We start from the raw sequence: 15,476 nt of genomic DNA on the forward strand, positions 1-15,476 counted from the left end.
AGGGGGACAGGAAGGGGGTTGTGGTCGGTTCATCTCATGTATCTGCTGCTCCTTCCTCTTCCCAGGAGGACTCTTCACACTCTTCCTCTGCTCCAGCCTGGGGTCCCTCCCATGGGAGCCAGTTCTCCATGAACTTCTCCAACGTGAGTCCTTCCTCTGGGATGCACTCCTCCAGGAACTGCTCCAGTGTGGGTCCTGCACCGGGGTCACAACAACCCCATGAATGTGACAGGGTGGGGAAGAGCGCCTGGAAAAGGCTCTGGAGGTTTTGGTGCCAGTGGCTGAACATGAGCCAGCGGGTGCACAGGTGGCCAAGAGACCACAGCATCCTGGCTGGTGCCAGCACTGGTGTGGCCAGCAGGCCCAGGGCAGTGACCGCCCCTGTGCTGAGACCTGGGGAGGCCAAACTCCCAATGCTGTGGGCAGTTTTGGGCCCCTCAAGCCAAGAAAGAGCTTGAGGTGCTGGAGCGAGTTCAGAGATGAGAGGAAACGGCCTCAAGTTGCGCCAGGGGAGGTTGAGGTTGGATGTGGGGAACAATTTCTTCCCCAAAGGGCTGTGGGGCATTGAACAGGCTGCCCAGGGCAGTGCTGGAGTCACCATCCCTGGAGGGTTGGACAAACGGAGATGAGGTTCTCAGGGACATGGGGTAGTGCCAGGAGTGGGCAAGGGTTGGACTTCGTGATCTTGAGGGGCTTTTCCAACCAAAGTGATTCTATGATCTGCTCCACCATGGACCTCCCGAGGCTGCACGTGGGGATCTGCTCCACCGTTTCCCTCCATGGCTGCAGGGGCACCAGGGTCTTCACCACGGGCTTCAGGGGAATCTGCTCTGGCACCAGGAGCACCTCCTGCCTGTTCTCCTTCACTGCCCTTGTATCTGCAGTTATTTCTCTCACATATCGTCACCTCCTCTCTTCGGCTACAGTTGCACAGCTGGGTTTTTTCCTCACCTTTTAAAATCTGTTACCCCAGAGGTGCTGACACCACCACTGATGGGCTCAGCCTGCGTCAGGTCCATCTTGGCAGCAGCTGGTGTTGGCTCTATTGGATACGGGGGAAACCACCCCTCTAGCCCCCCCCAACACCTTGCCACGCAAACCCAACACCCTGAGTCATTAATTAGACTGCCAGTAAGTTCTTCTAATCCTCATGTAAGCATCGTCTTTATGTGCACTTTGGCTTGCACAAGCTGCTTCTCTGCGGGCAGGATGGGGCCATGCAAGTGACAGATGTTCTGATTCCCTGAGCCAGGGGCTGAGCGCGGATGTGGGTGACAGACAGATGTTCTGGTTCCCTGAGCCAGGGGCTGAGCGGGGATGTGGGTGACAGACAGATGTTCTGGTTCCCCGGGACAGGGGCTGAGCGGGGATGTGGGTGACAGACAGATGTTCTGGTTCCCTGGGCCAGGGCCTGAGCAGGGATGTGGGTGACAGACAGATGTTCTGGTTCCCCGGGACAGGGGCTGAGCAGGGATGTGGGTGACAGACAGATGTTCTGGTTCCCCGGGCCAGGGGCTGAGCGGGGATGTGGGTGACAGACAGATGTTCTGGTTCCCCGGGCCAGGGGCTGAGCGGGGATGTGGGTGACAGACAGATGTTCTGGTTCCCTGGGCCAGGGGCTGAGCGGGGATGTGGGTGACAGACAGATGTTCTGGTTCCCTGGGACAGGGGCTGAGCGGGGATGTGGGTGACAGACAGATGTTCTGGCTCCTCGGGACAGGGGCTGAGCAGGGATGTGGGTGACAGACAGATGTTCTGGTTCCCCGGGCCAGGGGCTGAGCGGGGATGTGGGTGACAGACAGATGTTCTGGTTCCCCGGGACAGGGGCTGAGCAGGGATGTGGGTGACAGACAGATGTTCTGGTTCCTCGGGACAGGGGCTGAGCAGGGATGTGGGTGACAGACAGATGTTCTGGTTCCTCGGGACAGCGGCTGAGCAGGGATGTGGGTGACAGACAGATGTTCTGGTTCCTCGGGACAGGGGCTGAGCAGGGATGTGGGTGACAGACAGATGTTCTGGTTCCCCGGGCCAGGGGCTGAGCGGGGATGTGGGTGACAGACAGATGTTCTGGTTCCCTGGGCCAGGGGCTGAGCGGGGATGTGGGTGACAGACAGATGTTCTGGTTCCCCGGGACAGGGGCTGAGCAGGGATGTGGGTGACAGACAGATGTTCTGGTTCCCCGGGCCAGGGGCTGAGCGGGGATGTGGGTGACAGACAGATGTTCTGGTTCCCTGGGCCAGGGGCTGAGCGGGGATGTGGGTGACAGACAGATGTTCTGGTTCCTCGGGACAGCGGCTGAGCAGGGATGTGGGCTCAGCCTCCGTCAGGTCCATCTTGGCAGCAGCTGGTGTTGGCTCTATTGGATACGGGGGAAACCACCCCTCTAGCCCCCCCCAACACCTTGCCACGCAAACCCAACACCCTGAGTCATTAATTAGACTGCCAGTAAGTTCTTCTAATCCTCATGTAAGCATCGTCTTTATGTGCACTTTGGCTTGCACAAGCTGCTTCTCTGCGGTCAGGATGGGGCCATGCAAGTGACAGATCTTCTGATTCCCTGAGCCAGGGGCTGAGCAGGGATGTGGGTGACAGACAGATGTTCTGGTTCCCCGGGACAGGGGCTGAACGGGGATGTGGGTGACAGACAGATGTTCTGGTTCCCTGGGCCAGGGGCTGAACGGGGATGTGGGTGACAGACAGATGTTCTGGTTCCCTGGGCCAGGGGCTGAGCGGGGATGTGGGTGACAGACAGATGTTCTGGTTCCCCGGGACAGGGGCTGAACGGGGATGTGGGTGACAGACAGATGTTCTGGTTCCCTGGGCCAGGGGCTGAACGGGGATGTGGGTGACAGACAGATGTTCTGGTTCCCTGGGCCAGGGGCTGAGCGGGGATGTGGGTGACAGACAGATGTTCTGGTTCCTCGGGACAGGGGCTGAGCAGGGATGTGGGTGACAGACAGATGTTCTGGTTCCCTGAGCCAGGGGCTGAGCAGGGATGTGGGTGACAGACAGATGTTCTGGTTCCCTGGGCCAGGGGCTGAGCGGGGATGTGGGTGACAGACAGATGTTCTGGTTCCCTGGGACAGGGGCTGAGCAGGGATGTGGGTGACAGACAGATGTTCTGGTTCCCTGGGCCAGGGGCTGAGCAGGGATGTGGGTGACAGACAGATGTTCTGGTTCCTCGGGACAGCGGCTGAGCGGGGATGTGGGTGACAGACAGATGTTCTGGTTCCCTGGGACAGGGGCTGAGCAGGGATGTGGGTGACAGACAGATGTTCTGGTTCCGCAGGGTTGTGGACAGCAGTGGCAGAACAGAGGAGAAATCCAGAACTCAAGTCCCTTAGGTCAGTGGTTCTTGGCTCTTCTGCTAATATTAGTACTGGTTTGAGGAAGATTACGGTTCTGTGAAACAGCTATTAATATCATACAAAGCTTTGGATGCAAGTCAAAAATAACAGCAAATGAGAAAACTCCGAACCGCGCAGCCAAACAGGAAGCGCAGGCAAGGCTTGGTGTTGTGAAAGATAACCGGGGGGAAGGAAAAGCCAAAGAGCTGCAATAAGATGCAGAGAAGAAAAATACAAATAGCTTTGGAGACAGCTTGAAAACAGTCCTGGGCTCCAAAACAATGATGTTACATCAAATAACGCTGATCGAATTCTCTGGGCTGATTGAAAGGAAATCCTGGTTTATTGGCCCAGACGTTTCCCGAGTTTGGAAAAACACTTGTCTGTCGTGAAGTTGCTCTGCTGGGGAGGATTGGGCCAGCTCGGCCCTCTCGCCCCTTCGTGCCTTGGAAACAAATGTGCTTTTCTTCCCATCAAGTCTGTTCCTTCATCCACTGCCGTTTGCTGCTCTTCCTGGGCCAGACACTACGTCCGACCCCTGGTCTTATCTGTGTTTCTCATATAGTATTTGTGATAATCTATGGGTAGAGAGGTGATAGGGTCTGGAGGAATAAATAAGCATTCAGGCATTGGAATGGCTGCCCAGGGAGGTGCTGGACTCGCCGGCCCTGGAGGTTTTTAAACTGAGATTGGCCATGGCGCTTAGTGCCGTGATCTGGTCAATGGACTGGAGTTGGACCAAGGCTTGGACTGGATGATCTCTGAGGTCTTTTCCAACCCAGTCCATCCTGTGATTATAAGACCAAATGAATGCTTAGGAAATGCAGCCAGTCCAGCAGGTTCAGCGTTGTTTATCACGCAGGAAAAGGAAGAACAGAAATCCAGCCTCAGAGCCTTTCTTGGGCACAAGGAAGGGGCTCTGAACCCCCAAACGGGTTTGCAACGTGAAGCAAAAAAGAACCTGGAAATGCTGCTTACCGGAAAAAAGTGCCCACGGGCTTGGGACATTTCAAGGAGCTTCAGCTGAGGAGCAAAGGCCAGAACTGAAAATACACCGAGGTGCAGCAGCAGGATTTCCTGACAAAGCTTGAACCCCACCTGAGCATTTAAAACCTTTCTCCTCTGAGTTGCCTTGAACTTCATCCTTGGTGTGGACGTGCAGGTGAGGCTGCCATGGGTAAGAGCAGGTAACAACAAGGTTTCAGTTTCTCTTATACCTTTTCAGGTCATATTGACTCTGCTACTTGGATGTACGCACTCCTCCAGCTGCGGAAAGCGCAGTTTTGCCAGTATATCGGTACCTGCACAGAAGTATTTGTTGATTTACATTGTACAAATCCCCGACCAGGAGCTATGCTGAGAAAAGCCTCTGGTGTCCCCATTCTCAGAAGTCAGACCTGCAAAGGTTTGCAGTGGCTTTTACTAGACCAAAATACATCGTGTTTTTCCTAGACAAGGGCTCATATGCTTTAAAGATGCTTATTTTTTCCTGCTGTTAATTATAAGGTGATCGCTTCCAACCACAGCCTCTGCTGTGGAGTTTTGTGTCAGCAGATGGCAGAGGGTTTCCACCGTTCTCCCTCCAGCTTGGGAACCAACAGCTGCGCTCTTGCACCGATTTTAGATTTCTGCCTCGCAGCTGGATTATTTTTCAACAATATTCCAATTTCCCTCCCCTCTGCCTTGGTTGGATGTAAAGATCTATACTTGGAAATGGGGCGGTTTCCCTTGGAAGGGAAAACTGACAGGGAATTTGAGAGCATGGGCTGCCTGTGCTGGGCATTCATCCTTCACAATGAGCGAGGAAGGGCCCAACAAAATGACCGGGCAGCAGGTTTAACATGAAAAAGGAACTATTCTTTTCCATATAACATATGCTGAAACTGTAAGAGCGGCGCTGTTTAAAAGCAACCTCTACCTCACCAAAATATTTGAGCTCCTTGTTTTCGAGTGCTTTGAATATACAACAGCGAACAGCCACCCTGATTTTTGCACTCAAGCAGATTACCCAACACTGGAAATTAGATCTGTTGAGTTCCTCTGGATAAAGGTGGCTTAGACATTCAGCTTCACTAATACACGAGCATCAGACGCCATGTAACCATCAGACACTGGATTTGCTGCCGCAGGATGATGCAGGGATGGGTTTACTCCAGACACACTTGATTTCTCCCAAACTGGACGGCGGATGGTTACAAAACTGTGTCTCTAACCGATTCAAAATCTTAGGCTGAAACACCTTCCTGAAGTGCCTATAATCTATCTCCAAAAAGACGAGGATTCAACAGTTTACAGCCTTGTGAGCCAATGAGGTCACCGCGAAGGCTTGATCAACAAGAGCAAAATAACTCTTGGGAAAAGACAAGAGGTGATAGCGAGGGGTTCAGTTAACTGACCTCAAAAACACGGCCCCTGGTGCCTGCTGCCTACGTGACCGCCTCGCACGTTCAAAGGCCGCGTCTGCAGAGCGCTGGAAGACGCTCTGATACCAACGAACTCCCCTGGCTCCTCGGAGGGGGATTCTTATCTCCAAGAGCAGAGCCTTCCCTTCTATCAGCACCTCAGGAGACACTCAACTGTCTTCCAACTGCTCTGATGCGCTGATAAACCCAGAGCGTTTGAAACTCGGCGAGGCTGGGAAGCTCCCGAGCAGGAGGGTCTGTGCTGGGGCTTGGATGTGGAGAGTGGCAAACCCGGCCCTGTTGTGCACATGGAGCCCAAAAGGCCAATCTTATCTTGGGCTACATCCCCAGCCCCGTGGGCAGCAGGTGGAGGGAGGGGATTGCCCCCTCTGCTCTGCTCTGTGAGACCCCCCGGGCACCGCGTCCAGTTCTGGGGTCCTGAGCACAGCACAGACCTGGGCCTGCTGGAGAGGGGCCAGAGGAGCCGCAGAAATGATGCGAGGCTGGAGCAGCTCTGCTGGGAGGAACGGCTGAGAGAGCTGGGGTGTTCAGCTGGGGAAGAGAAGCTCCGGGGAGACCTTAGTGCGGCCTTTCCGTGCTTAAAAGGGGCCTGAAGAAAGATGGGGACAGACTTTTGAGCAGGGCCCGTTGTGATAGGACAAGGGGTGATGGTTTTAAACTCAAAGAGGTGAGATTTAGATTAGGTAATAAGGATTGAATCGTTGTCCCTGAGGGTGGTGAGAGCCTGGCCCAGGTTGGTCAGAGAGGTGGTGGATGAACCATCCCTGGAGACATCCCAGGCCAGGCTGGACGGGGCTCTGAGCACCCTGAGCTGCTGAAGATGTCCCTGCTCATGGCAGGGGTGGGTAAGGTGACATTTGAAGGTCCCTTCAGCCCAAACTCTCTGTGATTCCATGATCCCCCATCCCAGCAGCTCCTGCGTTGCTCCGGAGCTGGAGGAGGAGCTGGCAGGACTGTGATCGGGGTTTGCTGCATCCCCGTTCTGAAGCAGAGGAAACGGTACAAGAGGATTTGCAGGGCTGTTAACTGCTGAAACGCGGGACGTGAGGGAAAATCACATCCTCTGATTCCAGCAGCCAACTGCTGGCCCAAATGTACGCGGTCTGACTATTGTGGCATGAAAGTGATGAGAAATTGTGATAGTGCGATTTTGATAATATTGCAGCGGTAGTAGGTGAAGTTCTGAGCCAAAGAGATAGGAAAAGAAGAAAAGCTGGAGTGATGACAACCCAACCTAACAAGTAGAAAGAAAGAATAACAGTCAATGGATGATTTAAACAATGCGTTAATTAATATAGATATTGAAGGATGAACCTTTTCCCTGCACAACTTAGAAACAACTAGAACGAGGAGCACTTGGGCTGGTTAACAGCAGCTGTGGGTGAGTTTGAGCGAGAAGATCCCCCCCAGTGGAATCTTTAGGTGTTTAACCTGGGTTTAAAGAATGTAAAGGTTCTGAAATGTGGCTGAGCTTATAGAAAGTCCTATAGAAGCAAAGTAAAAGGGCCATCAAACATCAGTGACCAGCCAGTTCAGGACAACCTGTTGTTGTGGGTGTAGCTGAGATGAACTGTAGCTGATTTCTTGGATTCTTCCTCAGGTAGGAGATTATTTCAGCAATAACTAATGGAGAAATTTGCGTATGTGGAGAGGGAAGACCAAGGAAAGAGCAGATCCAAGTCCCTCTCAAGAGAAGAAGCTGATAATGTGTAATGCAAAGAAGGTCGAAATATGTCAGATTAAGTTCAAAGGGTTATTGATCAGATAAGCATCATAACTGATGTGTGGTAAAGAGGGAAGAAATCCTAATACAATAAGGAAAGAACAGGCTAGAAAGCTCTTATATTCTTCATATACTTTCAAGTTATCTGGGCAAGATTAAATTCGCTCAATAGGTAGAAGAAAGGTGGGAAGGGAGCCATTGAAAATGGTCAAGAAAATGCCAAAGGTTTCTCTTGGAAAGGAGAGTGAAGATGAGGAGAGAATTATGTAGTGTTGGGATCTGAGAATACAGTGGAAGAAGCAGTTAAACGTGTCATTTGTCAGCACCTAAAGAAGGACACCGAAGAAAACGAGGAACAGGCAACACTCATTTGGCAAGATGGACCATGGCAAGCAAAGACCATTTACTTTTACAATGATGTTCTGAGCGCTGCACTCCAAGAAGAGGCAGTAAATGGAATTTTATGGCTTCTGATGCTGTTCCACATGGTGCACAAGGTAAAGAAACACAGTTCAGATAAAACCACCCCAGCGTGGATCCAAGATTGAAATGAGCCCTTCGCAGAGGAGCATTCTCAGTGGTTTCCTTGCAAAGCAGAGGGAAAACAGTAAAGCAAGTGTTTAAGAGCAGGTAAAAGATGTATTGGGAATGATGCATCTGGTCCTTGATTGGGCAGGAGGACGTTTCTCTCTCACCTCTGTTGCTGGAGGCTTCTATAGATATTTTGGAAAAGAGCATAATTTTAATTGCCGTAAGACTAAAAGAAAAACTTTGTGTTTTTTTTAAAAGAAGCTGTCAGCAATTTTAACTAATTAAAGACAACAAAATTCTAGTGTGAAGCAGCTACAGGCAGAAGGGTGCTCCTAAAAGTGTTAATTCATGAAGAAACAGCTCAGCCTGAGCCTGGTGCCCGCTCTCCTCAACAGGGATGGAACCTTGTGCAAACCCATCTCCAGCCTATTGCCTGTTCCTGAAAAATCCCCGTTCCTTCGAGCGCTGTGTCCTCCGAAAGGTCCGTTCACCGCTGACACCGACTCTAACCTTGGCCAAAGTCACAAACAAGAGATTACGTGATGTGGTTTCCTGTGCGAGCAAAACCGGGTTGGATGACAACCCGCTGAGCCTCTTCGCCTTGAAGGTTGAAGCTTGTTTGCTTGGGCTTTAACTTGGAACCAATCCAGTGAAGTCTTTTTGTCCTGACTTTTATCTAAACACACACACAAAAGAAGAAGGGGGGGAGTAAAAATGTGCAGTGTCTTCTAGAAAAAGAAAACAAACTCTATCACTCCTTAATTCTGACTCTTCCTCCATCAGCTTTCAGGAAACCGAGCGACAGAGGTGAAATTGTTTTATATAAACTACAATTTCCACTCAGGGAGAAGACAGCTCCCTGCTCACTTCTCCATCAAGTGCTTAAGTCGGCCGTTTCTCACCCAATGGCTTCATCCTCTACGAAACATCTCACCAGGACAGCTGTATCCCACGTGCTTTTAGCATCTCCTGGAAGATTCGCTTCTGCTTAGAATCACAGGAGGGTTTGGGTTGAAGAGACCTTCAAATGCCATGAGCAGGGACATCTTCAGCAGCTCAGGGTGCTCAGAGCCCCGTCCAGCCTGGCCTGGGATGTCTCCAGGGATGGTTCATCCACCACCTCTCTGGCCAACCTGGGCCAGGCTCTCACCACCCTCAGGGACAACGATTTCCTCCTCATGCTTGTTCTCATCCAGGACATATATCAGCCAACTGTCACTGGTACACAGCACTCTGGATATCTCCCAGCACCATCCCACCAGCTCATTTAGCAGCTCCAGATATATGTAGAATCAAACAAGAAGAAACGTGTGCTACCCATGTTGTTTATAGCATCTTCGAAGTCCACTTCTGGGGACACAACTCGGTCCAACCACGGTGGACGCTGCTGTTGTTTCTACTGCTTGGCCAAAGGCTTCTCCAGGGTCCCTTGGCACCCAGGTGGCCCATGAAGATGTTATCTTCTCGTGTTTTTTCCCTTTTCTTCAGTTTGAAGCACCTGAAGCGCTGACAAGGCTGCCAGAGCCTTCCCAAGTGGTTTATTTCTCGAACAGCATGGAGAGCCGGCTCCGTGCCCCAAGACACTTGGAAATATAAAACTCCCCCTTTCCAACATAACTGAGCTCTTAAACCTGCCAAGACCTTCTAGTGGCTTAATTCAGCCCTTGTGACCGTATTTCATCTGACGGGATTTTATTTGATGTTTCACCTTCAGGACCTTTCTCCCCATGTGTTTATTGACTCCCTCAACCCCCTCTCTCTAAAGCACCAAAGTCCTGAAATCTCTTGTCCTAAAGGCTTTGATCGAGCCCCGTGGCGCTTGGATGATCCCAGCGGTGCCTTTGGCCCCGCAATCGCTGACTGCGTGAAACAAGAACTCCTGATTATTTCCACAGCCGGCGCTCCCGAGCGGCAGTTTCGCTCGGCCCCTCGGTTATGAAACTCTCGGCGGGTGAAGAAGGCGTTTCATCCGGAGCTGGAACACATCAGCCAAGCAGAATTTCCTTTGAGCTGCAGATAAGCAGATTTCTGGTGATAGAGAGGCCCCCGCTTAAACAGACGCTGAGCTTCCAGCTTTCGGAGCAGCCTCCAGGGCCAAAGGGGAAGGAAGTATTTAATATTGTGAACATAGGACATAGAGAGAAAAACAACACTTGGAGACGTATCACCCACTGTTAACCCTCTCTGGAAAGGGGGAGCTTCCCAAAGTGGCCTCGAAGTGCAGGATGCACACAGCAAGGCCAAAGGTTTTCTAAGCCTGTGCAATATTTGGTAAGAATTCCCCAGGAATTGGCAACAGAGAGTTGACCCATTGGGTGGGGAACCTTGATCATCTCTTGGGAAAGCTGATCACGGACTTGGGCGGATTGGAAAATCGAGTCGTCTTTGTGATCAACCTGAACGGTCAGATTACAGAAAGCAAATCCCTTTATGCAAACCAGCGTGGTCAGCAGGACAAGGGCAGTGATCCTTCCTCTGTGCTCTGCATTGGGGAGGCCACACCTGGAGTATTGTGGTCAGTTCTGGGCCCCTCAGCTCAGGAAAGAGATTGAAGTGCTGGAGCGGGTCCAGAGAAGAGCAACAAGACTGGGGAAGGGACTTGAGCACAAGAGCTATGGGGAGAGGCTGAGGGAGCTGGGCTTGTTCAGTCTGGAGCAGAGGAGGCTTAGAGGTGAGCTCAGCACTCTCTGAACGACCTGAAGGGCAGTTCTAGCCAGGGGGGATTGGGCTCTTCTCCCAGGCACTCAGCAATAGGACAGGGGGCAGGGGCTTCAACTCTGCCAGGGGAAATTGAGGCTGGATGTTAGAAAGCAATTCTGTGCAGAGAGAGTGGTCAGCATTGGAATGGCTGCCCAGGGAGGTGCTGGACTCACCGGCCCTGGAGGTTTTTAAACTGAGATTGGCCATGGCGCTTAGTGCCGTGATCTGGTCAGTGGACTGGAGTTGGACCAAGGGCTGGACTGGATGATCTCTGAGGGCTTTTCCAACCCAGTCTGTCCTGTGATTCTGTGAAATCCTCACCAAAAAAAACCCCAACCAACCAAAACAAACCAATTCCAGCCTCTTCACTGAATGCTGCAGAGCCCAGCTTGCTGGGCCTTGAGTTGTGGGACATGTCAGGGCATGCAGAAGATCACTCTGTAGAAATCGTAGCTCTTTTCAGCATCAGCAGAATTAAAGTATATAATAGTCTGTACTTTCAGAGAGCAAACAGAAGCAGCACTCTGCCCTGTCCAAATACTATCAAAAAGATAGAGTGGGATAATAAGGTTGCGGTCAAAGCCAGCAGGAGATATGGGCAGACTCTTCGTCTGGTTCTTGAAAGGAAATCTTCGAAAAATCAATAACGAATCAAGCACGATAATAGCAAACCAAGTATTTCTGGAAAAGCAATGGAGAAGCAGTTCCTAATTTCAGGTACATCACCTGCACTCCAGTGACCAGCGCTACCGAGGAGCACAGAGACACGGGCAGAAAGCTGCACCGTGGTCGCAGAGGACATCAACGCACAGATTGGAATCAGCAGATGGAAAAGAGGGTTCAAGGGATTCCCTCTTTGTTTCTAGGGGCTGGTGGTGAAAACTTATCTTGGGCCCAGCTGCCAGATGAGCTGATGGCATGGGAGCACGTCCAGCGACAGACTTTGTCCAGGGTTACAAGGCTGGAGAAAGGAAGGATGGGATCAGGACCTTGAATCGCAAGGTTGTGCTGCATCCTGGTAGTAATGGGTGGGATGGGAGCTCCGCGGCTCCCCGGTGATGTGTCCATGTCACCCTGAGCAGTGCTCACCGAGGGACACCCACATGGGCACTGGGGAGGCCAAACCTCAAATCCTGGGGTCACTTTTGGGCCCGTCGTGCTGAGAAAGACCTTGAGGTGCTGGAGCGGGTTGAGAGAAGAGAATGGAGCTGGAGAAGGGGCTGGAGAAGGAGGTTGAGGTTGGATGTGGGGAACAATTTCTTCCCCAAAGGGCTGTGGGGCATTGAACAGGCTGCCCAGGGCAGTGCTGGAGTCACCATCCCTGGAGGGCTGGACAGACGGACATGAGGTTCTCAGGACATGGGGCAGTGCTGGGGTGGGTTATGGTTGGACTCAATGATCTTGAGGGGCTTTTCCAACCAAAATGATTTGTGATTCTCTTTTCATCCAGCTTCCAGAAGCTGCCTCAAGATGGTGCTCCAGCCATTGGGTTTTCTTGGTTTTTAAAACGATGTGCATGCGTTACAGATGGTTTTTCTGTGCAGGTCTTTGCTTAACAGTAACAAACGAGGGTGGAGTGGTGTTGGTCTTTGCAGGGAGCCTTGGGCTGCCTCTGCCAAGCCATTCCTCCCTTTGAAAAGCTTCATCGCTTCCAGCTCACGGACTGGAAGCCCCCGAGCGGCTGCCGGGAATGAGTCACAAACAAGATCCCCATAGGAAAGGAGAACTATGGATTCATAACCTTGACCGTTCTGGGTAGGAAAAGTTTATTTGCCCAGCTCGCTTTAAAAATAACCCAGAAAGCAGCAGCTTTGTTTTCACAACCTCGGACTGGACGTGCGGAAGAACCTCAGCACAGCGCCCGGCCGAACCCTGGCAGCCCTGGCCAGGGTGACCAGTCCCGGGACAGGTGTTTGATTAATGTTTAATGACAGGATAAGAGCAAGGAGCAGGACCTATGAGCCTGTGGGGCAGTGTAGGAACATCAGCATCTTGGTATGAGCCGCTTGATATTGTTGCGTTGCTTCCCGAGCAAGAAAAAGGGTTAAAAATAAAATAGAACGATTTTGCAGAGAATGGAAAGAGCTGAGGCCAAAATGGGTGCGTACAGGTGAGCTGTGGAGTTGGCTCTCACAGCGCAGGTGACTCCAAGGAGAACTGAAACCCTGAGAGGAAAATTAGCCTTCCACAGGCAAGGTTAACCCTTGCTTTTTAAGTCTGTTGGCAGGGACAGTCTTCTAGCAATCATTTCCTGCTGGGGTGAGGAATTGGTGATGTTAAATTGGGAATGGTATTTATTGTTTGCGTCCAGGCTGGAGCGATACCCGACGTCCCACTGCAGCGGGTGGCGCAGGGTGCCCTCAGACGGGGCAGAGATGCTGTGGCGAGGATGAGCCAGGTCTCCTTGAGCACAAGAGCTATGGGGAGAGGCTGAGGGAGCTGGGCTTGTTCAGTCTGGAGCAGAGGAGGCTTAGAGGTGAGCTCAGCACTCTCTGAACGACCTGAAGGGCAGTTCTAGCCAGGGGGGATTGGGCTCTTCTCCCAGGCACTCAGCAATAGGACAGGGGGCAGGGGCTTCAACTCTGCCAGGGGAAATTGAGGCTGGATGTTAGAAAGCAATTCTGTGCAGAGAGAGTGGTCAGCATTGGAATGGCTGCCCAGGGAGGTGCTGGACTCACCGGCCCTGGAGGTTTTTAAACTGAGATTGGCCATGGCGCTTAGTGCCATGATCTGGTCAATGGACTGGAGTTGGACCAAGGGTTGGACTGGATGATCTCTGAGGTCTTTTCCAACCCAGTCAGTTCTGTGATTCTGTGATTCTGTGATCTTGACTGCTGTCCCACAAAAAACTCCTTGCTGGTCCCATTCCCAGCACCGGAAACATGATTATCCCCCGTGTCCCCGACACGAGTGGACAGAGAACAGCTTTAATGAAGAGCTAATTCTTCCATTAATCATGCTATTTCATGTCAATCCCCTCATCATTTACAGCCATATAGTGTTTTGTTGTTGGTTTTTTCCCCTCTCGCAGGGCAGGAACTGCTCCAACTGTTCTTTCTATTAGACAACCTGAACAGGTGCTGGAAAAGGACAAATACGCTTTTACACCACGCAATAAAGCTGCGAAATTGTAGGACCCTACAGGCAGACATCACCCAGGCACCTGCATCAATTGAGACATTACAGAGCCCGATGGTGCTCAGCTAACGAGCATCGAAATCCCGTAAGCCTTGGTCATGGGATAAGCGTTGGGCACACAGAACTTTGCAAAATATGTGGAAAAAGAGAACAAGTGGAGGGTGAACAGAAACCCTGTGCTCAGCACTTCGGGGACGTTCAGCCTGTTTGTCCCATTGCAAGCAGTTCTTCCCCGGGCAGTTCGCCCCCCTCTAAGTCTGATTTGCAGAATACTAAGGACTCAAACAAACCTTTAAAACTAGATACTTCCCTTAGCCAACCCACTCTTCCTTCAGCCCTTATCTGCCCTTACCTGTCTCCATTGGGTCGCTTTAAAAGTCCCAGACACTTCCTTCCTTTGTTTGTCTTGGCCAGAAAGGGAAATGTCTTGTGTGTCAAAGGTTTAGTGCAAATTCCTGTCCAAGCTCTTTAGTACCTCTGGCCTCAGTAAATCAAACTTCTCCTCCTGAGTAGGGATTTGCACAATCAGATGCTCTCTCCCCATTCTCCCTCTCCTGCCTGCACACAGGATTGAGATGGAAGCACCAAAACAAGGGGTTAAATCCCTTCTGAGTGGTGCAAATGCGGACCGGGGAAGAAGATCTGGGTTTCAAAGGAGTTTGCACAGTTTCTCAAGGTTTGTGCTGCTGTCCTGGCTCCGAGGGCCTGGCTGAGATGGATGAAGAGCAGCTGGCAAAAAAATGAGCCTTGAAGTGGTGGTTGATGGGGAAAATATGAGTTGTTAATGGTCAGATTTAAATCTGTGAATGATCAAAACCGGTGCCTCTTGGGGAGCATCGGGACCACCGGGACCTCATGGAGACGTCTTCCAGGAACCTTCCCTTCCTCTGCCCTCTCACTCCTTTTCTTCCCACATTCTTGTTACCACCCAGGTTTTGTCCTATATTTTCTGCATCCCACAAGGTGCCTGGGCCCGTGTGGCAGCTCTCAGGACTCAGAGGAAGATGGGAAAACATCCATGATTGAAGCAGACAGAAGAGGGAAAGAAGTTCAACAGGACTTGGGGTTTCAAAACAGAAACGTCCCATTATCACCAAGACATCCAGCGACCCTGCAGGCATGACGGGCATCTGAGGATGCTCAGGAGAATCCCCATTCTCCTGGTTCCATGTAAAGAATCAGTAATTTTGGGGGCAGGAATTCTCAGCAACCTGATCTGGGTGAAGATGTCCCTGCTCACAGCAGGGGTTGGACTGGATGAGCTATGAAGGTCCCTTTGACCCAAACTATTCTATGGTTCTATGATGCGATGGGTACAACGGTTTAGTGAGAGCACAGGTTGCTGGTAGAATAAACCTGGAGAAGCATCGTTCTCTGGCAAGTTGGGTTGAACAGATCTGATGGAATATAGTGCTTGTCTTACAAGAGGCTCGAGCAAGCCAGGGGCAAAAATGCGCACGATTGGGTAGTTTTCAGGAATTCCTGGAAGGTCTCAGGCCTGAATTAACTTCTCTGGGTTGTTTCCCAATGAACTGCTCCATGCTGTGTCTGAGCAGCACGTTAAGAGGGATGGAGTAACAGATCAAAGAGCTTGAAACATCCTTGCCTGGGGCA

The sequence above is a fragment of the Patagioenas fasciata genome, chromosome 28 (genome assembly GCF_037038585.1).
Source record: "Patagioenas fasciata isolate bPatFas1 chromosome 28, bPatFas1.hap1, whole genome shotgun sequence".
Lineage (NCBI taxonomy): Eukaryota > Metazoa > Chordata > Aves > Columbiformes > Columbidae > Patagioenas > Patagioenas fasciata.